Source organism: Spermophilus citellus (genome assembly GCF_964194105.1).
Source record: "Spermophilus citellus genome assembly, chromosome: 7".
In the NCBI taxonomy this organism is placed as follows: Eukaryota; Metazoa; Chordata; class Mammalia; order Rodentia; family Sciuridae; genus Spermophilus; species Spermophilus citellus.
The window spans coordinates 146,797,319-146,820,306 of record NC_138188.1 but is presented as its reverse complement, the minus strand read 5'-3'; the positions used below and the strand labels follow the sequence as shown (position 1 = coordinate 146,820,306).

Sequence of the window (22,988 nt, the reverse complement as noted above, 5' to 3'; positions counted from 1 at the left end):
AAGACCCTTTATCAAAATAAAAGTGTGGGGGTTGGGGATGTGGCTCAGTGTTTAAGTATATATATATATATATATATATATATATATATATATATACTTATATATATATATATAAATTTATATATATATATATGTATAAATTTAGATGAAGAAGTGAAATACCATCACCTATCATAAACATAATTGGCTGGAGAAGAAAGATGGAGGCAGGAGTTTGATAATCCAGTTATTATTAGCAGCAAACAGATTGAGCCAAGTATTTAGAAAATCATTCTCTCCTCAGTGTCTGTCCCTTTAAGGAGGAATTGGGAGGATGCTTACTGGCTGGAATATAGTTGACCCAAGCATCCTGATTGTGGCTTGCAGTTCTCTCTCTTTCCTCCTCAAGGAAAGGAAGTGCCATTTGATTCCTGAGGCTAGTTGCTGGTCTTGAACATAAAACCCATTGTGTCTCCACCACTGGTTCAGAGATACTTTCTTAATATTCCTCTGATTCCTTTATATTTGTCCACGAAAAATTCAGCTGCTTTAAAGTTAAATAGAGCCAAGGTCTCACTAGACTCCAAGTTCTCACCCACTCCATTAGATCTTGCTCAGAAACTTCAAGGAAATAAGGATTTGAATTGTTATTACTCTATTGGGCACAGGAACTCAAATACCAATTCTCTTTGGACACTGGGTACAGAGGTGACAAAGGTGCTAACAGTGTAGTATGGAACATGTTATCCTGTGGAGGGGTAGAGTAAATAATCAGTAGCGACCTGGTTGATTCATATTTATGAGGGATGAGGACCGTGGGGCAAGGCAGAGAGGGAGACAGCCATGGAGAGATGGTGTGCATGTGAGACAGCACACACACTTGACACTGGCTGTTTTTGTGAGCTTTTGCCCAGCTCTCACCTACCCATTTCAGTTTCACCTTCCCATTATCAATCATCTAGCCAGAAGATATGTCAGGATGGCCGGGCAGCTGTGACTTCATCCCTGAAAGGGTAACATAAGCTTGAGCTTTGACCAAACCCTGGAGTGAAGAAATACCACACAAACAAATGCTTTGTGGTATTGTTTTACTGGTTCCACCTTTGAAGGCATGTTAGAGATAAGGTATTATGTTCTTTGCTTGTTATTTCTTACCTCATGAGATCCAGAGGAGATAGTTCCAATATTTCAAGGGGGGAAAGTTGCAGTTACAGAGTGAAATAAACCCCTCTAGCATTTATGAGCAGCAGGTGAGTTTGGAGTTAATACAGTATTCTAATCTCTGAACTCTAGCTGTCAAGGCAAATTGTTATCTTTGTGTCCCCAAAACAAAAAAAAAAAGGGGGGGAGGAAGCATATACCCCCTTGTGAAGTTTTTAACTTGCTTTTTCATAAATTGCTAGATATACTCACCCAAAAAAATCAGATATTGGCTTGACAGTGAACTCCTATTAGGAGATGTAATGACTCTTCAGCCTGAGATGCCCATTTTTGATTCTATAACTCAGGTGAAAAAATCTTAGAAAATGCTTCATCAATAAGTGATTAGTCATGATTTTAGGTTACATTGTGACAGCTTAATAAAAAAAATATTTTCATCAGAATAATGGTAAATACCCTGAAAATTGTCATTTCTGGATCCTACTTTTTGACACCTCTTTTAATATGACTTTTCACATAGCTGTCATAAATAAGCATCATAAATATACTATAAATAATCAAAGTAAGACCATGCTGTGACTTTTGAATGCATTTATAATAAAATCCACATTCCTTACTCTGGCCTCCATCTCTGACATCATCCCCTTCTCTTCTCTTCCTAGGTCATTAGTCCCCATAGAAAGTAGGTTTTCATTGGTGAAAGTTGTTTTGTTTTACATTCCTGGTCTATCATTATATAAAAATTATTCCCAACTTTTTTAATCTTTTAAAAAACATAGACTAGCCTACATGTGTAGAGTAGTTGCTATACTACTAATTTTATTTTGTATCTGATTATATTTATAATTAATATGTTCTAGCTTATTCAACTTCTCATTTGACTATTATCTTTTTTCCACTACAATATCAAATCCATGAGAGCAGCAACCTTTTCTGTTATGGATATTGTTGAAACTTCAATGTTGAAACAGCACATAGAGTAAAGTTATGCTCTCAACATCTTAAATAAATGAGCAGTTTTAGTGGATGGTTGAGATTTAATACACTGTAATCTGCTGAATTATAGCTATTTCAGATATTAGATTAACATAAAACCTATAATTTGAAGGAATTTTTTGGTTATATGCTTCTATAGTGGGCAGGGCAAAGGTCCAGGGATAAAAATCAACATAAAATCCTTTATATAGATTATTTTCAGAAAACAATAAAAATCTTCATTTTTCTACTATAATAATATGCGTGCTCCAATTCCCATGCTGATGTAATGAGAAATTCAACCTCATTCATAATTGCTTAATCCTTTGTTGGAAGTAGGAATTTAAGAGTTATCTTACCATGGGAAAGAAGGATTTCTTAATCATTTGTGCATGGTGATCAGCTTTATTGGCCTTTCTTTTTCTGTTGTATAATAGTTTAGTCTATTTAAAAGGATGCTGAAATCTTTGGGGAATTTAAGTGTTGCATTTTACATGAGTCCTCTTTATTGAGTTTTAATTCAAAGACATATTCCAAAACCTCAGAACCTCAGATTACATTAGTGAGATGAAATCTTTCCCAGTTCATTAGACTTTGGTGGTTTCTCAGTGTTGCAACTCAAAAGCCATTTATATAACCCTTAAGTAGATCTTACAGTACACAAACATGAATATTTAGCCATTTCTTGGGGATGAAAAAAAGGAATATAGTCTTATTATGGATCTCTTCTCTAGCAGCAACAAACAAATATCAATGTCATCCAATTACCTTGGTAAGATTACATATAAAATCACAATAGAAAGAAGCACCTCAAGCTCAATTTTAGAAACTTCCTGAGTTTTATTGCATGAATGTTCAGAGTTGAAATAATAAGGTTCTAAAAGCTTTAAACAAATCAGTAGATCAATCCATTTCATGGATTGATAATTTGAATAGAAAAACTGTATGGTAACTTTAGAGGCAGATGAGGCATAACTGGGAAAAGTAGCTCAGTGGGGATGTGCCTATGGGGTTTCTATTTTCCAGGCACCTCACTTTCTGTCCGTGTTTTCTAGCTGCCATGAGGTGAACATCCTTCAAACCCCACTATCTTTCTACCATGTTTTGCTTCATCCTGGGCCCCAAAGAGATGGAGTCAATCATCCATGGATGGACTGAACGTCTGAAACTGTTATCCAATACAAACTGCTTCACCTCTAAGTTGTTCTTGTCAGGTATTTTGGTTTCAATAATGAAATGCTGACTAACACAGATTATTAAAGCATGTTAACATTTACAGTACTTTCCATTGATATTAAGTATTCTCACTTCTAGTCTCTGATTATCAATTTAATATCCTAGCCCATTTGTGGATGTAGATTTTTCCACATTTCCTTTATTACTCTGTTAGACTTAAAGTGGTTACTAGTATCAAGTGTTAAACAAGTGTGATATATCTAATATGAATACTAAGAAATTAGAAAAAATATTGAGATGAATTTTATAACTCATTTTTCAATTATCCAGATTTTCTTTTAGGATATGCAAAAATAATCTGGAAATCATTTTAAACAGTAAAGATTACATAATCTTTTTCAAAAGTATGGAGTGCATCTACACACTGAAATAAGAGAAAAATAGCCTTTTACCAAACAAAAAATTACTACAGTATTATAATAACAATATTGCATTTAAAGTAACCACAATTTTCTTGCTTGTGTATAAGGATTTACTATATGGACTATAGATGAGGTTGTATTTACACTATAGGAAAATACACAAATTGTTTATTAAACAATTTGAAGTAAAAATAATAACTCCACATTCATATAAGAAACATGTACATCAGTATCAATTGTCCTGTATATCTAGTACAGCCACATCTTGCTCATATGTTAGATTTTCTTGAGCAGTTCTGTATTTTAAAATGGTCAAATATATCAAGAAGTTTTCCACCAGGTATTTGCTCTTGTGTCTTAAAAACTTTTGTTTGTTTGTTTTGCAGAGGAATAGAAATTATATTTACACTTGTATAGTGATTTTGTATCCAGCAATATTAATGTATTTCCCTTTAATATTTAATCTGAAAACCTTCAAATTTTTTTCTTTCTAGGACCATAACATTCAAAGATTGCACCAATATTCTAATTAGTAAATATCTACATTCACAAATATATAAATAGTCCTATAACACAAAGGAAAAATAGACATTGTTGTTATTTCAATACAGTTATAGTTTAGAGAAAAATAAATGATTTCATTAATTACCTTCCTTTGTAAAAAAAAAAAAAAAAAGCATACTTTTACTCCAGAATCAATTGTATTTTCTCTGCTATATATATATATATATATATATATATATATATATATATATATATATATATCCTTTAAAATGACTTTTAATGAGGTTGAATTTCCATGTTAGGTAAGATTTCTGGTGACATGGAACAAATTTTTGAAATGTATTTTTAAACGTGTCTTCTCTTGTCTCAGAGGTAGTAACTCAAAATACAGTTCTTGTGAAACTCAATCCTGACACCATTTGCAGTAAAAACACACCTAGCTCAGCAATGCTTTCCAAAGTTCAGTCATAGCTGCCCCTTAGAAAATCTGTTGTCTTTGCTGGCATACCTGTTAGAAGATTCAATTTGCTTGGTTATAGTTATTGCTCTTATAACTGACTTATTTGTCCAAGACTCATGTGGGGTCAATTAACTCTTCAAACATCCCATGGAGACATTGGAGCACTTCAGCTAAAGGATAACCATGAAAGGGTGGTGATATGTATCCAGAAATACAAATTCCAGTGTTTCCAAGTAACTCCCAACAGGGGCTTCATTCTGCTAAAACAGGAATATTTTTTAGAAATATAGGCTAAAAAACAAGACAATTTAGAAACGGTGATTGACTATATGCATGAAATATGATTACAATGAGTTTTTAGAGAGAGAGGAGACTAAAAAGGACCCTCTAAAACCACATTTTAGAAAGTTAAACCATCTCAGTGTGCAAACAAAACTTGTAGGTAAAGTCCATTTTGTAATCTACATTTGGAGATACAAGTTATTTGTAATAAGGTTAGATGTATTGAGTACTGATTGTCTAATGTTGCTTTACAGAACAAGGGTACATTGAAATAGTGGGCACACAGTGTAGAAAATGAGTTTCCCCCTGAGCATCAAAAATTGAATCCTAACTCCCAATATGATGGTGTTTAGACATAAGGCCAATAAGAAGTAATTATGGCTAAGCAAAATTAGGAGTGGGGTCTTGAATCTATAGGATCAATGTCCTTAAAAGGCACTAGTGAGATCACTGTCTCAGATATTTGATGACACAATGAGAAGACAGCCTTCTACAATCCAGGAAGAGAGCCCTACAGGTACTCAACCTCAAAATAAACTTGTATAAAACTTGTGTATGCAAAGTAAAATTGTATGGTGTTTAATCCTCCCAATCCATGTTTTTTTTTTTTTTTTTTTTTTTTAATGGTGGCATAAGAAGGCTAATGCAGGCTTTAAATCTTAAAAAGCTATTTGGTCTTTTACAGAAGAAAGTTGACTAAGTTATTTGCTAAAGTAGCCTCCCTGGATCTATGAATATGACATTGGAATAGAAAAGGTCCCCAGAATTTGCTTGTAATTGCAGAGACTTGGCAGAATGAGAGAGGTAATGTTGAGTATGTTTAGCATGCAATGGAGGCACATGGCTGAAGGGTGAGAACTAATCAGTATGTGACTGTACACATTACTGAGGGCAGCAAATTAAGATCTTATTTCTTCAATAATATTTACAGCTTGCTTTATAAATACAGTTGAAACATGCTGGCTTTGGTACATTAAGAAGGCAATTGAGGGGCCTGGGGATATAGCTCAGTTGGTAGAGTGTTTGCCTTACATGTACAAGGCCCTGGGTTCAATCCCAGCACCACACACATACACACACACACACACACACACACACACACACAAAATTGAGGGGTTCATTTTCAGTTTTAGATGATTCTATCTGCTAAATGGAGAATGCTTTGAGAGTGTTAGATAGGAATACATATACTTACATAATTCTTTAGGTGACTCAGAATTTGCAGCAGAGAAAATCACACTTCAGAACGAAGATGGGGATCCAGTCTAAATCTAAACCTAGAGGTTTTGTGAGTCAAAAGAAGTTTCCAACATCCCTGCCAAACAGCTGCTAAACAGGTCTTCTGAAGCAGGGAATCCAAGTTTGAATCCTTTCGCCACAAGGGCCAACAGAGAGTTCTACCTAATATACTCTTCTCTGTGTTTTGAGACAAATTTAAGGAGAAAGAGATGATGTCTAGAAAGCTAATGTAAGCCAGGTGCCGTGGTGACTGCCTCTAATCCCAGTGGCTCAGGAGGCTGAGGCAGGAGGACGGCCTGTTAAAAGTCAGCCTCAGCAAAAGTGAAGCAGTATGCAACTCAGCGAGACCCTGTCTCTAAATATAAAATATAAAGTATGGCTCAGTGGTCGAGTGTCCCTGGGTTTAATACCCCCCCAAAAAAATGTTAATGTAAAAATATTATCTAGAGTTTGGTATATGAAATTGCCAAAATGAACTAAATATCACAATATTCTCCACTTGTCAGAAAATTTGTCAATGATGGTTGACATCATTAAATTCATGTTAAGTATACAATGCATGAATGTTTTCAATTATTCACATAGGAGTTTTGTATCTTTGACTTTTTTTTCCTACTGTGACTCTTTATCACACCTCCCCTTTTACATTAAAAGAATTTTGTCATTTTTAAAGAAAATCTGCATGAAAAATGTGAAGTCTCACACTCAGCATGGTATCACACCACAGTTACTTAACACATTGTAATTAGAGACTTTTAAACAGAGCTATGACACAGTGCACCCTCTAATTAACTTTTAAAAAGAAAAATGAGAATTTTCTAACATTCTGTTGAGACAGAGGGATTTATATCACAAAGACTACATAGAATACAGCCCTTGAGCAAAGTATTGCAATATATAATGATTCTTATTTTAAATTTAGCAAATTTTACTGCCTACTGGAAAGTCTTTCATTGTCTGGCTATGTACTTCCTCTACCTCATAGGAACCTGTGTGTTAGGCCTCATTCTCTCCTCTCCAACCACATTAGCTTCTTGTAGCTTACTTAACACATTTTCAGCATTGGAGCTTTTGCCCTATTACAGTTTTAGTGAGCAACTTTTACTACACCTTGTCCCTGAGGACAGGCAGGGAGACACACCTCCACATACCCATCGAACAAAAACCAGCCACCACACCTTCACAGTTCCCAATTCCGTCTTCCTTGTGGTAGGCAATTACCCTGGACAGGAGACCGAGTCAAGCCCTCAAAAACCTTTCTTCATAGACTGAGCATGTTAGATATGTTCCTGATATTTCATGAGCTTTTAATGAGCATTTCATTGAATGAATAATTATTGAAATTTTCACCTAACTCATTCATATTTTGAATACTATAAGCAGAAACACTAAATGCTGTCTTAAACAGAGTAGTTTATCCAGTGAGTTTTAATTTATATCATTACAAAAGTAAATACTTTATTGTTTAATTTTCAGACAATGACAAAGAACTGGGATTGCATAAAGCTAAAACTGCAAAGCATCTGGCAGTGTTATTATGGTATTTAACAAAGCATCATTAATTATATACTATTTGTTCAATAGAGTTTTTGAATCCTTCATTTCTTCATTTAAAATATTAATTATTAATTATATCTTTAATCTGCATGCTGCAAACTCTTTCTTGGGCATTGTTGACACCATGATAGGTAAGAGTAAGAAAGCTCAATGGTAATCCAGATATAAAGCACACATAGAAAGCATTTTTTATTTCAGTTCAACAATGATAATTTCTTACCTGAAAAGAAAACATTATATGGAATACATTATTTTGTTTATATGTCATATTCTTCCTAGAGAATACACAGTAGAATTATTCACCACTGTGGAAATAATTGTTGATAATACAGCACCATGGCAACATCTGTAAAATAAGGGCATGGATTAATATGAACTCTGTTTCTAGGTGCATGTAACCTAAGACAAGAAATTACAAGTATATGTAAATAAAAATGTAGACATATATACTTATATGTACACATTCATATATGTGCACAGAATTATACAGAAAAGCTGATAACTAGTGAAGACAGTGACAGCAAAAATATTTTAACTCTTATAGGAAGGGTTGTACAGCTAAATGTAGAAATTCTGATAGTCTATTAATGAAAATATTTTATTGAAAATACGGGAAATAATTTACAAAAATGTTATGTTTTTATCTCTAGAATTTTTGGAAGGGATTTTCTCATAAGCAATTTCTATATTAATCATTCAGAAGAGCACCTACATTAGATTATATTGAATTTTCATTCTCTAAAAAAAAGTTTGTATTTGTTTTATAAATAATTAAAATTTTCCAAGTTTCGTAAGCAACTAAAATTACAAGTAGCTTCTCAATCTTAATACATACTTACTAGGATCAATGCATGTCACGGTTTTATTTTGCTAATTGAACAGATCTAGGATATGGTTTGTCATATATTAAATATGTGTAAGAAACTCAGAATTCTGGCATTTCACTCTCAGCACAGATGAGTTTTCAGAGGCAAACACTGCCTTGAAGGAATCCTGCATTTTGTGAGATAACTAACCGTAGTAATTGGTCAGAAACAAATGCATTTCTTTGTCCATTTCTGTACCCTGTGTAAGATCCTTTGCACTCTGAAGGCTTGATAGCATTTTAAAATACCAACCTTAACAAATGTAGTTAGCTAAGCATATTTACCCTGTTCAGAAAATGAAAATATTAGTTGAAAGACTTTCCACTGAAGTCTACAAGGCATTTTAACTTTGTTGATAATACAAAGGAGTACAGAGTATAACACAAGTACATGCTTCCCTGACTTCAAACTTGAATGAAAAATCTTCAAATTGACTGAGTATTGAAGCAATGTCTTCTAAAACCCACATTCTCTTCTTGATCTTAAATGAGCAGTATTTTTGAGAATGAGGTGGTAATTCTGCAAAAAAAAAAAAAAAAAAAAATGAGAAAACCTTAACAGAAGCCCTGAGACGCATAATGAGGGAATTTTCTCTTTCACTTTAAACTTGCTTGTCTTTAAAAAAAAAATAAACATTGTGGTTGATTTTATTTCTAATTTATATACATAATAAGTGCATGATCATTGTGAATATTATAGATAACATAAGAAAAATGTGTTATTCAACCTTGAGTTTGTATAATGGCAAGTAACTCTATATTTTGTTCATCTATTTTTTGTTTGTTTGTTTTTTAAATGTACCAGTAATGAGTATGGGCAAAACATGTCCTATTTTGGTTTAAACACACAAAGGTGACATGAAACTCCCCTGTGTTCATTTTCTCCTACGGTGGGAAGCAGAAAAATTGAGAGTGTGACAGGGTGTTAAATTGGGAAATGCTTTTAATAGCTGAGACAACATAGATGAGAATGTGGTTATTTGTCAGATGGAGCAAATATCCTACCGAGAAAGTAGAGGAAAGGGTGAGAGCAAGAACTGGTGTAGCCATGCACAATGCTGCTGACTCCTCCATGAGGAAAAGACTCTCAGAACCCAAGGACCAGCAGGGACCTAAGGAAGCGGTGTTAGTCCAGGCAACCTACAATGAACTCTACCCCCATGTGAATCTGCTAGAAGAAAACTGAACAAAACATGGGAGTTTTACATGGGTTAAAATGAATTAAAATCAGAAATTGAGAGGGTTCAGACATAAACATCTCCAGGCAAATTCTGTCCCTGGAGATGATTCATATATAGAAGAACCAGGCTGGAGAATGTGAAAGAGTCATCTACTCTCAATTCACGGAGGACAGACACCTTGACTTTCAGCTCTTTCCTCATGGTGGAATCCAGAGTGTTGTAATTCAGGGGCTCTGGAGAGGGAAGAGGTGAGGAAGAATGACCTTCACTTCTTCCGTGAGACATGGAGCCTGTCCTGCTGCGGAGCCCATGGTGGAGGGGTAGGCTGGGAATAAGTGTGACTTTTTGACTAGAATTCAAATTCTGAAGAGTGATAGCATTTTGGTCCCTAAACTTGGCATCTTTACAGTATAGAGCAACTTTGAGATTATGCTTTAACAGAGGGATCAGAAAACTGTTGTGCCTTTTGAAGTTTTCATTTCCCCCACATACTTTCACTCAGGTATTAGAAGCCATATTTACACTTACGTACTAGAAGTCAACAATGTTCCTGAATAAAATATGGTCTTAAACGATGATCTAAATATTTATTTTGTACTTTCTTACCTAATTTTTAAAACTCCTCTAAGGACAATACAAAGAAAAAGTAATTTTCTTTCAAAAATGAAAGATAATTTCATTTTTTGTGATATTCTTCTGTAACATATATGCTATATCTGTAACAATTTGGCAATACAGGTTTTATTTATTTGATTATTTTTATTATTTAATAAAAAAATTTTTGTAGTACTTGGAATTGAACCTTGGGACCATCTGATTCTGAGTTATAGCCTCAGTTTATTTTTTAATTTTTATTTTGATACTAAGTTGCCTAGGCTCTCCTTGAACTCACAATACTCTTGCCTTAGCCTCCAACATTACTGGGATTACAAGCATGTAATTTGGGTGATTTTGAGCAATAGTAATTCAGTAGTAAGTCCTAGTATTGGGGTGGATAGGGATTCTTTTTTACAGAAGATTTGGATTTGCTGAAGCCAAATGCCTAGGGGCTACTGACCTGAAAACACATTAAAGTCATATATTTTGTTAGTAAAAATTCAAATTCTAAATATAAAGGTAACAATCTTATTTTATCTTTTAAGTTCAGGGTGGGATTTATGAAGTTCAATTTTCTTTTTTTTTTTCTTTTTTTTTTTTTTAATAATTTTTTATTGATTATTTAAAGCATTACATATGGGGGGAGAGAAACGGAGAGAGAAGGGAAAGCATATGGAAATGGTAGGAGACCTTCAAGGATACATAAAATTATAAGAGGCTATGAGGGGCAAGGGGGAGGGAAAAAAAAGGGAGAGAATTGGAGTTCAATTTTCATGAAGTGTGAATCTTTATATTCATGAATTGTAAAGGGTTACCACACCAGCTTCTTACCTGGGCCTTGTCTTTCTTATGCTGGTCTTCTGATAAGACTGAACTGGAAAAGTTCTTCAACAGGATCTCCATTGTAGTCTATGCGTACCAACATTTATTTTGTTCTCTTTCTATTGTTTCCTAGGCTTTCCTTGGTTTATTTCAAATCTAAAAAAAAAAAAAAAAAAAAAAATGTTTGTTTCATTTTGCCCTGTCTGTTTAATGCACATACGAAAATTTTGTTGTTTTACATTATGTAAAGATCCATAAAATTAAATGCAAAATTTATTAATAAAGATTTCTTTTTTTCTCTATTCTAATCCATGTGATTCCATTATGTAGTCATAAGGTTGAAGATATATGATTACTATCCATCAAAATTGTTTCTCCAATTAAAATAATTTTAAACCATATTTTTTTTCTTAAGATATTTTAAAGTAGTACATTTTAATAAAAAGTTAGATCACACTGTAATAATGTATACAGGAATATACAGTGTTAACTGATTGCTAAAACATTAATAGAAAATGACAAAACATGGCAATATTTTTAATGAATTTGAAGAGAAAAATCTGAATTTGGCTTGATGTTTAGATTTTATTATAGACTTAATTTTAGATTTTATTATAAAATATATCAATCCATAAGCCAACAAATGCATTTTTTTAAAAAAAATCTGTATGTTGACTCATTATCATTTAGAATTTATTTTTATGTAGAATTTTTAATTAATTTGCATTGATAATAGGAATTACTTTATTTCCTCAGTTTCAAATATTATATCATAAATTCTTTTCATTTATGTAATGATCTGTAATTTGTAGCAAATATCCTTTTTATTTTTAATTAAATCTTCATCATTTCATAGGGAAGAGAAACATAATCTTTATTCTAATTTTTTAAAGGAGCAAACAGACTCAGAAATTATGTGTCTTACTTGATATGATTAGAAAGCAGAGTCATTCAGATTTAATCAGGATCTTTTCATCTTGCCCAATACTCATGAGTGCCAATTCTAATTTTTAGTGTAACTTTGGAGTACTTAAGAGTCTATATTTAGCATACTGTGCTTTTATTTATTTATTTATTTTATTTTTGGTATTATTTATTTCTGTCAAACAGCCGGTTAGAGGGCTGTCTGAAGTAATAGTTTTTCCTTTATCTTTAACAATGGAGACTTATTTACAGAACTGTGGAATGTGAATATGTTCTGATAAGGGACATTTCATCAACACAATAACAGTCTCTATTTCACTGTGCTTTGCTTGTGAAGGTTTAAGCAGCACTCTATCTTTTTTACAGACAAGTGATTCTTATAAATGTAAGTTATTTGCAACATAAATGAAATAGAAGGTTATTTGATATTTATTTTTTTCTCTTTGTGTCTGATGTTTCAGTAAAATGTAAAAGTCTCTGGGCAATTTGGACTTAGTCATCTTGATCTGAAGCATTGGTTTTTATTTCAGTGTAGAAATTGTGCGCGCCTGCTCCCACAGTACTCAATCCAGGTAGTTCCAGAGCAGATTTGCTTTCAGGAAAGTTGCAAAGAATATGAATCCTAATTTGTAAGCTACCTGAACAAATGAGTTCCTTAGCCACACATAAATAGTCACTCTATATCACTATTCAACTGTTGTTTAAAGGAGTCTTGCAAAGGAGTCTTGCAAAAACATTTATGTTTGGGACAAGCAACTCCATGAAGAAAACTTAGTTACAAGTGACACAGCAGATGCACAAATGCAAACAAGTCAATCAAATAAAGGCTGCTCTAGCAGCATTAATGTAACCTGAGAACTAGAAAACTCTTAGTGTTGTTGGTGCTACAGATTCAGCAAATCAGAACCTTCATTTCAACCTATATAACTTAAAGTTGATAGTATTGCTATAGAATTTGGGGGGGGGGCATGGGCTTCATGATTAGTAAATTGTTTTCAATCATATATATTAACATTGGGTATGGTTTGGGAGATTGGAGACCTATTCTTTAGGAAATATTTGGATGTCTATTAGTTCTACCCACGAGGAAATCAGAGCCTCTTAGCTGCTGCTTTTCATGATACTCTTAATGAACACTCTAATGGCAGATTTTAGCCACATTTCCCCTCTTCAGTTTTGTTTTCCTCTACTGAAAACTAATTAGCTATGAACACATTTCAGAATTAAGATAGTCAGAAATTGTTTACGTAAGGACAATAATCAGGTATATCTCCTATCAGTTGTCTACAGTGAAGTACTTACTCTTTACAAGAAGATGGTTTTCTTGAAAATGAGTGGCATTAGTGTAAAAGATGTATGACATTGATGTGCTCCAGACTGTAAATTGAGCACTAACTTGTCACAAGCTTTGGTAGAAAGTTTCTCTTTTTAAGTGTTGAGCCATATGTCTGTGCACCAGGACAGTCTAGAGTAAAGTTTCACAGGGTGCTGCTGTTAAACCATAAATTCTGATTCAGAAGATCTGGGGAAAGCCCTGGGATTCCTAAGTGACACTAGTGCTTCTCTTCTGCAGACAACACATCCAATACAAGGGCTTAGTAATTATTTAAGCAAAAGACTAAAAGAAAAGATGTTTCTCAGTCCTTTTTACTTAAGGCTTGTTATTTCCTATGATCACTCTCCTCTTGCCCTGCCTCCAAGACAATATTCTGTCTACTTCTCTCTCCACCTAATGACCTCATGATACTTGATATCAAGACTGATAATGTCAAACTGAAGGTAAATTCTTCATATTTATTTTTCAACGACTACACCATGCTTTCTATCTTCAAATTTATTTTCCAAAGATGTCTTTGTAAAAGTAATTTATTTACTGTGCAATGTAGGATTTGATAACTTTTTATTATTTAAAGTGTTTTTTTTTTTTTCTTACGATCAATTTGACATACTGATGACAGCTTCCTTCCCAAAACTCTTTTGGCCACCTACACTCAACTATCTTCATGTTCTTTTCACTTATTGATAATTACTTTGTAATTTTCACTGGGATCCAATAAATGCCATCTCTCACTTCAAAATGATATTAATTTATTTGGATTTAGCTGTAATCTACATATCGATAATTTCCAAATATCAGCCAGAAAATATCAAAGCTGGAGCTCCTTGCTTTTTTCATATTTTCATTATTCATTTAATCTAATTCAAGAAACTCATAATTGACTTACGCCTGTTCTAGCTATCAATCAAGGTTAATCATTTTACATTGTTGACAGGTAGGATACATATAATTCAAAATATGATTTGTAAACTCTTAAAAAGCAATTCTGTATATTTTCTAACTACTTCAGAAATTACATCCTTAATGTAGTAAGCAAAAATCTTGATAATTTGGAACATTCCCATTGAGATCTTTTGCTCCTGATTCATTATGTTTTTTTTTTTTTTTTTTTTTTTTAAATTTTCACATCCAACCTAGGTATTTGATGCCTTAAGAAAACTGAGCATTCTCTTTCTTTTTCCATCTGAGGTATCACTTATAATGTAATAATTTGAAGTTTCATTCTTGTTTTATTTCTTAAATCATGATTATATTCATGATTTACCTTCAGTTTCAGAAATAATATTATTTTCATAAAAATTCATTTAACAATTTTATTGACCCAATTACAATTTATATATACTTTATTATGGAAAAAAAATTTCTGAAATGACTTTTTGAATGGAGAGATAATAAAGATAATTTTCAGCTGAAATAATCTTCTATTATTTTCATATGGCAATTCAATCTAGTATTTGTGTTTATTTTTATTTCTGTTTAAGAATTATAATTTAATAGCTAACATTAACTGTTCATATATGTTTGAAAATTCATATTTATTGGTATAAGATCATGATCCCCTATCAGTGGAGGTTGCTGGTGACAGAAACCAAACTCAAACTACACTACAAACACACAAACCCAACATGGAGTCGATTGAATGTTAGATAAAGCAGCTCAAGGAGTTCCCATATCTATCATCAGTTCAAATGAATAAGTGTCAAGTTATCCCCTCATATCATCAGGCACTCCCTCTCTTTCACTACCCTGCCTCTCTCTACTTCCACATCCACATGTTCCTCCCAATTTTTATTTTGTTATCAAAATTTTTCTGCCATGAAAACATTTAGATGACTCCTCCATGATCTCTCCCTCCTAGCATTCACTCCTTTGCGTAATTTCCTGTATTTAATGGGACTGGTCAGTGACTTGAGTTTAGCTAATAGAATAAGACAAAAATGATAGAAGATAAATATGACATGTGCAATATTGCATTACCTAAGATTGCAATGCTCATTGTAGGAAGTGATTTTCCTCATTGGCCTGTGAGGCAAATAGTTATTTTGAAAGTACTCAAGAGACCAAAAAAAAAAAAAAAAAAGAATGAAAGAAAGTAAGCTCTGGAAACTAAGCCTTCTACAAATAACAATCTTAACCTTAAAGCTAAGAAAATTAATTCTTTCTCCCCACAACCATAATGAATTCAATTATATCAACATAACATAGACATGATATATAACCTTCTTTAGTCAAATTTCCAAGTTAGAATCCAGATCTAATGGGCTTGTTGATTTTATTTTTGACAAAGATCCTGACAAAGATTTTGACAAAGTTCTGAACTGTTCACCCTCAATTTGTAGAATAAATGTGTGTTAAGCATGTAGCAATATTGTTAGGCAGCAATAGAATGTTTATACATCTTCCTTCTCAAGTATTTTCTACTTTTGGTAGAGAAAATTCTACAATGGCTACCTAAATAGTTCCAATCATAATTTATAGGACTCTGTATATATGAGTCCATGATTTTAGTGTTACATTGACAAAGGGATTTGTAGTTGCAATTACAGCTAAGATAGTTGACTATGGTTAACAAATTCTCAATAGGGAAATTAACTAAATAGGCTCTCTCAAAACACAGAATTGCTAGTTTATTTTCTCTGTTTGTTTCAAAGTGAGGAAATGAAAGCCATTTCAAGCATGTAAGTTTGAGGTCATGGTGCTGATTTGATGATGAAGGGATCACAAATCAAGAAAAGCAGGTCACCATTGGAAAATGATACTGGCTTCCCTCTGACAGCCAAGAAGAAAAGGAGGCATTCAGCCATGACACTGCTACAAGGAACTTAATCCTCCCAAGTACCTGACTGAATAGTTATGTAAATAGTAAACTGTAATTTACAATGGATGACATAACTTATCTAAGAGTGCTTGGCCACTATACAAGAAAATGCAACATACCAGACAACACAGGACAGTAAAAGAGCTGAGTCTCTGGATATATTTGGAAAAAATATCTCATGGCATTTGTTTATGGACTGGATATGCTCTCATATTAAATTGTATTTAAAGTGAAATTGCAGCAAATATGACCTGTGGAAGACAAGATGACCTGCAAATAAAAATCTGAGTAACGCCACCAGAAATGGTATTTAAGGAGCCCAAGTGAGAAATCTGAAATGGATGGTAAAAGAGGAAATTGATAAATATCATCTAACAACCATACAATGCTAAGAATTATAGAAATTCTTAATAATTTCTGATGTATATGTTTTTGTAGGTCAGATTTATAAAGTAACTTTAATAGGGAATCAGTTACATAATATTTTAAAAACATAACAATTTATGTTAATTCTAGTTAAAATTAAATCAGGATCCGCATTTCTTAGTTAATATTAAATAAGGATATCTGAGCAGTAGCAGATCCTGAAACCTATCAAAATTTCATAGTGTCTAATTTATGACTTTGAAAAATCTGTAAGAAATATAAATTTATGTAAAAATACATGTATTTAATTTTGGTAATAGGTGAATCTTAGCAGTTTATAAAGTGTTGCCTATTTTTATTTAGTAAATATAAAACTTCAATTAGGGATTGGTGAGTTAAAATTCTCTTTACATCTAAGTTCCCGGTTCCTCTGAAATCTATTCGTGGTCAGCAATGATAGTCCAGTCATGCTTCAACAGATCTTAGTACTGAGACTATACAAAGCAAGTCACATTCTTGTGGCCCAGAATACTGGACTGAACGTAAAATGGAAGTCAGGAAGCACAGTAGTGGAGTGAACTTTCTAATAAGCAAGAGCTTAGATTTTGCATTAAAGTTCATCAGTGTTGAGAATAATTTTACTCACAACAATTACTTCTTTACAAACCATGAATTAAGGCATTTACCTAAATATGACCTTATTTTCAAAATACAAATCAATTATGCTTTTGTCATTTTATTTCAAGAAGTATAGAAATTTAAGAGCATTACCATTGTTCCAAATAGGCATATCTGTGTGCTTTATTTATAAATAAAAATTTATTGGCAATTTTCTAAGATTGTGCTTACATAAAACAATATTCATAGAGCAGATATAATTCAAATGTATACTTATCCCTTGGAAACTTATTTTATGGCCAAGAAAAATATTGAATAGAATCAATGTCTTATGGTTTATGAACCAGCAAAATGTAGTGATTTAAGCACATAATTCTAGTAACTAAATCTACTAAGTAAAGTGGTAAAGATTCTTCAGTTGGTCAGTCACCGTAATGTTTATGGTCTATTAATTTAGTCAGAGCCTACTAAAATTATTTCATCATGAAAAATGTAAGAAAGGCAAGACAACTTATAAATGTATCTTTACATTTTCATAAAATCATAAAGAAAATATTTTAAAAGCTTTGTAAAAACATTAAAATGAAATTTGATATTAAATAGACATATAAAAAAAGAAAAATTTGGGTTTTTTTTTACCTACTGAAACAATTGCTATGTTCATAATTTTTTAGAAGTTCACTTTAGACTTTGAAGATATCTATTGAATTAAAATATTAATATTCATAACTCAAGCTGTATTATTTTATTTGAAAATAATTTTTAATTCTGAAAGTAACAGAAACAGCTATGGTTATATTCATACATATATGCATTATTTTTTAAAACTTTTACTTCCAGTCTTTGACTTTTATATCAAAGTCTCAAATGCTAATATGATGTACAACATATATAAAATACTCTTAAATGTATTTTTGTGACATTTGACAAATTAATTTTCAGATTTCCACAAAGTGAAACCAGATGAACAGTTGTTGGAAAGTGTTTGGGGTTTTGCATATTAGTCCCCCAAGAATTTGACCCAAGAACATATCCTTGTCCTTGGTGTACATCTTCATATCATTTCAAGAGATATAGTTTGTTTCTGCCTGTTAAATATACATCTTCCTATGGCTAGTTCTAATCAATATAATACATCAGAAGAGGGATTTTTGAGGTGAGGCCTCTGAGGGTGTAGTAAGCTTCACTTTGTGGAATCCAGTTGCTATGCTGTCAAAATCATGGATAACCACATGCAGAAACCACCAGGGAAAAATGTCAACAGTTAATCATAAACGTAGTCCCAAATATATGACCTAAATAAAATTACTTCATGTATCTGCTCATCAGTCTAGCCAATACAAGACATTGTTTAGTCAGCTTTTTAGCTGCTGTGACTAAAAGGCTGACCAGTACAATTTTAGTAGAGGGAAAATTTATTTCAGAGCTTATGGTTTCAGAGGTCTCCACCCACAGGGAGCTGACTCCATTCCTTGGGGTCAAGGTGAAGCTGAACAACATGTTGGAAGAGTTGAGGCAGAGGGAAGTGGCTCACATGATGATCAGGAAGCACAGAGAGGCTCCACTCACCAGATACAAAATATATACTCCAAAAACACACCCCCAATGATCCACCTCCTCCAGCCACACCCTGCCTGCCTTCAGTTTACCACTCAGTTAACCCCTGTCAGGGGATTAATTCACTATTGGATTAAGGCTCTCATAACAGGATCATCCCTCCTCTAAACCTTCTTGCATTGACTCACACGTGAGCTTCTGGGGAACACCTCACATCCAAATTATAACAGATATTAAACACATGAGAAGGGAAGTCATCTTGAATGCTGTGTCTCAACAGATTCATGTATACAAAAGCTTAGCTGGCAGCCAGGACTCAAGAATGTTAAGTGCCGCAGTCTTGGCTGGGCACAGAATCAGGAGCCACCACACAGCTTTGTAGATTCAAACAGCAATTCTTTATTCCCGAACTCACACCGGCCTCCACACACGTTCTGGGGCAATCCCAGTTCTGCTGCCCCCAATTCACATACTACACGAGGCTTTTTTCCCAAAATGCTCTCTGAATCTCACGAGAGCTCAAGGGGAGCTCAGGTAGCAGGAACGCCCTAATTCCAGCAGCAATAATCCTCAACATCGAACTTCCCTAAAACCCAAGGTCTTAAACTGGGAACGCCCTAAACCCAAGGACCGGGATACTATACTTCCTCAAACTGCAGGATACACCCTAATCCTGGATCCACCCTCGTCCTTGAGTAGGGTCATCTTTCTCAAACACACATGCAAGGTCACAGCAAATTTAACATGGGGTCCGCTGGCAAGGAAATCGATGCGTCATTCCTACTTGGTAATGGCCCTCAGCAGTTAAGGTCCAGTACAATTACAGTTGTTCTAAGCTACTGAATTCTGGAGCAGTTTATTCTTAGAAACATTGATAACAAATAAGAGTGAAGCATCAATATTTTCAGCCATATCCACAGATTAATATTTTATGTTCTACCTGTTTATATTCTAAAAATGATTCAATTAAAACTTCAGAAAACATAGACTGAAATCAGTTTGGTGAAAGAGGGGCATTGATTAGTTTGCCAATACTGATAATAAAACATGCATTGGAATCCAGTAAGACAGCTGAGAAGAGATTTTGAATAACTTTTATTAATGCTTTCTCATTGACTGACTGAAAGTGACAAAAGTCTTTATAGATTTTTTTATGCATATCTGGAAGGTGTAGAACACTGACCACAAGTAGTTGAATAGATAATTATGATATATAAAGTTATTTTTTATTAAATTTTGTCTCCACAGAAAATAGAAACATTTTTTAAACTCATGAGGCTCTGTGTGTGTGTGTGTGTGTGTGTGTGTGTGTGTGTGTGTGTGTGTGTTGAATTATGAGGCATTCACTTATGACTATGGAGGCTGGATAGGCAACTCCAACATCTCAGTTTACATTCTATAGTCTACAACAAGAGAGACAGAAGAAATGATGATACAGATTCCAGTGTGAGCCTAAAGGTCAGGAACACAAGAGAACAGAAGGTTAATGTATCATGTCAAGCAGTTGGGCACAGGAAGAACAGATACATCCTTCTTCTACCTTTTGGTTCTCCTCAAGTCTTCAGTAAATGGGAGGACATGCACATACATATGCTTTATTCAGTCTATTGATCAAAATGCTGACTTCTTCACAGATTTTTGAAACACCTTCATAGATACACTTGGAAATAATTTTAGTAAGGTATGTGGGCTTCCTGTGGCCCAGTCAGGTTGATATGAAAAATAAATCATCACAGTCCCTAAACTACCTTGACAGTTCTAAAAATTATTAGCTATTACTCAGGAAGAATGAACATAATTGTAAATAAATAAATAAGTAAATAAATTGAAGAAAGTTGAAGCTATTAAACATACTGATAAATTCATGGATTATGGAACACAAAAATCATAGATGAAGGCAGAGTAAGCAAACAAATAATTTTTAGGATTAGGAGAAAGAGAAAATTGCAAAATATATTTTTTTAAAGTAGTAAATTGAGTAAAGTCAGAAATTTTAACATGAGATTAATTGGAATCATAAGAAGATAAAAATTATATGAGGAGATGATAACTGCAAATTTTCAAAAAGCGATTAAAAATTTAAAAAACCAGGAATTCTATTTTTATACTAGAACATTAAAAATATTTTCTAATCATATGTAAATTTCAAAATACCACAGATGAGAAAGTTCAAAGGATTGAGTGTCAGTTTCTTCTCAAAATTTATATGTTGAATCCTCACTCCAGTGTGTTGGCATTTGAAGGAAGGGCTTTGGGGAGGTAATAAGAAAATGAGGCTGGAGTCTTCATAAGTGGAATCATTGCCTATAGGACGAGGTCAGGGAACTAGGTAGCAATTTTCTAACATGTAAGGACACAAAGGGACTTCTACTACTTAGTAGTAGAATATTGTCCTCTCCAGAACTCAAAAGTGCTGACATCTTTATTTTAGATTTTGAGCCTCCCAAACTAAAAGAATGAAATTGTTCTTGCTTATGAGCTACCCAATCTATTTTTTTTTATTGTAGCAGCTCAAACTGGGATAGAAATTGTCTTATATCACCTAGAAACTGACATATTATCTACAGAGGGTCAACATTTAAATAGCATGTTTTTAAGAATGGAATTCATAAGATGATACCAGAATATCTTGAAATTATTCAGATAAAGTTTCAATCTAGAATTGTATTACTATTAAACTGTCATTACATTTTCATTAAAACCCCTATGAATAGAACATAATAGAGAACAGCAAAAGTCATTTCTCAATTTTTATGAAATGAAAGACTAATGTTTGATCAAATAAATGACAAATTTCCATTTTAGAATATAAGTCAAAACACGAATAATGTGAGGGGTTGGAAAAAGTACAAAACCAAAATACCCAAGGAAGTGACATAAGTGTCAGCAAAGAAAAAATATTCCTAAATACCTGCTTTATTTAAGAAGTTTGTTAAATTTAATCTCAATTTTTAAACTTTAATAAATTTTTAAGATAAAATTTTTTTAGTTTACAAATATAAGAATTTCATCCCAAACCTTTAGAGTCATAACTAAAACAAATAAAAATCAATCAAAATGAAAATTAAGATTAAAAAAAGAAAAAAATAATAACTAATTGATGAATTTGATAAAAGTTACAATGTATCACTGTTCACAATCCATGTAAACTTAATAAATGTATCCATTTTAGCTAAAATGCAATGTCATACTTTTTAAAAATTAACCAAATTTTGTTTTATTTATATCTTTTTTTTTTAGAAACTGGTCATTATTATGCATTATTATGTAAGATGACAATATCATATTAGTTCAATAGTTCCTTTCTGTTAATAGAAAATCCCATACGAATTTTAAATTCATGTTTTTTTTTTTTTTTTTTTTTTATTTTGAACACTTGGAGAACAACAAAGACCCTACATACTAAAATTCTAGAGGAGAGATTCTTTCTTAATGAACACATGATTCTTAACTACCCTCCCACCCGCACATACTCCTGAGGGATTTTAGTGAATCATGGGCATGGCCTGGAGATTAGGAGCTTCCTAAACAAGGTAAAATTGTGGGGAAACAGTAACCAGCAGAAATTTTATCTTCTACAAGTCTCATAGAGCACCAACTAAAGGCTGTTTTGCCAGGGGATGTGAGTGCAGTTATAAGGCAGCATAGGAGAAGTTGCAGACTCAGAAGGATTGGAAAACTCCCTAAGGTTCTTCATTTCCTCATCATTTTACTTCAGGTCAGAGTAGCAAACATGGGTTTGACACTATCTAGTGATCTGTTATCAACTGAACCACTACTATAAGGCAAGAACTGGGAGAGAGGGCCTAATTTTCAGTTGTTCTTTTATTTTTCTGTTCATTAAATAAACCTTAAGATATTAAGCAGATGAAATGTAAGAAGTGATACAATGATATTCATAAATGTGACTATAAATGTAATCTGTGAAATCAATATAAGTCCCCTTTTAACTTGTTGGATAACCCTTTGTGCACTGAAAGCAAAGATGGACATTGTAAATTGTAATATTTAAATAGTCACACAACAGTATTATTGGAACATGTGATTTTTATGATCATTTTCATGTCTGTGATATACAAACAGAAAAAAAGTATTTGTGTCTCATTTCATGTTTAGCATCACCTGAAATCTCACACGTTCACATTT

At 33.0% G+C, this 22,988-nt stretch overlaps 1 pseudogene across 1 annotated transcript in view; it reads right to left on the bottom strand.

Annotated features, from left to right (window-relative positions):
• The window catches only part of LOC308653419 (oxidoreductase HTATIP2-like), a 41,275-nt pseudogene extending 29,974 nt beyond the window's left edge, over nt 1-11,301 (bottom strand). Inside the window, exon 1 of the transcript in view lies at nt 11,230-11,301. The product of the transcript in view is annotated as an oxidoreductase HTATIP2-like (transcript). The remainder of the gene's footprint in view (nt 1-11,229) is intronic.
• Between the last annotated feature and the right edge of the window lie 11,687 nt (nt 11,302-22,988).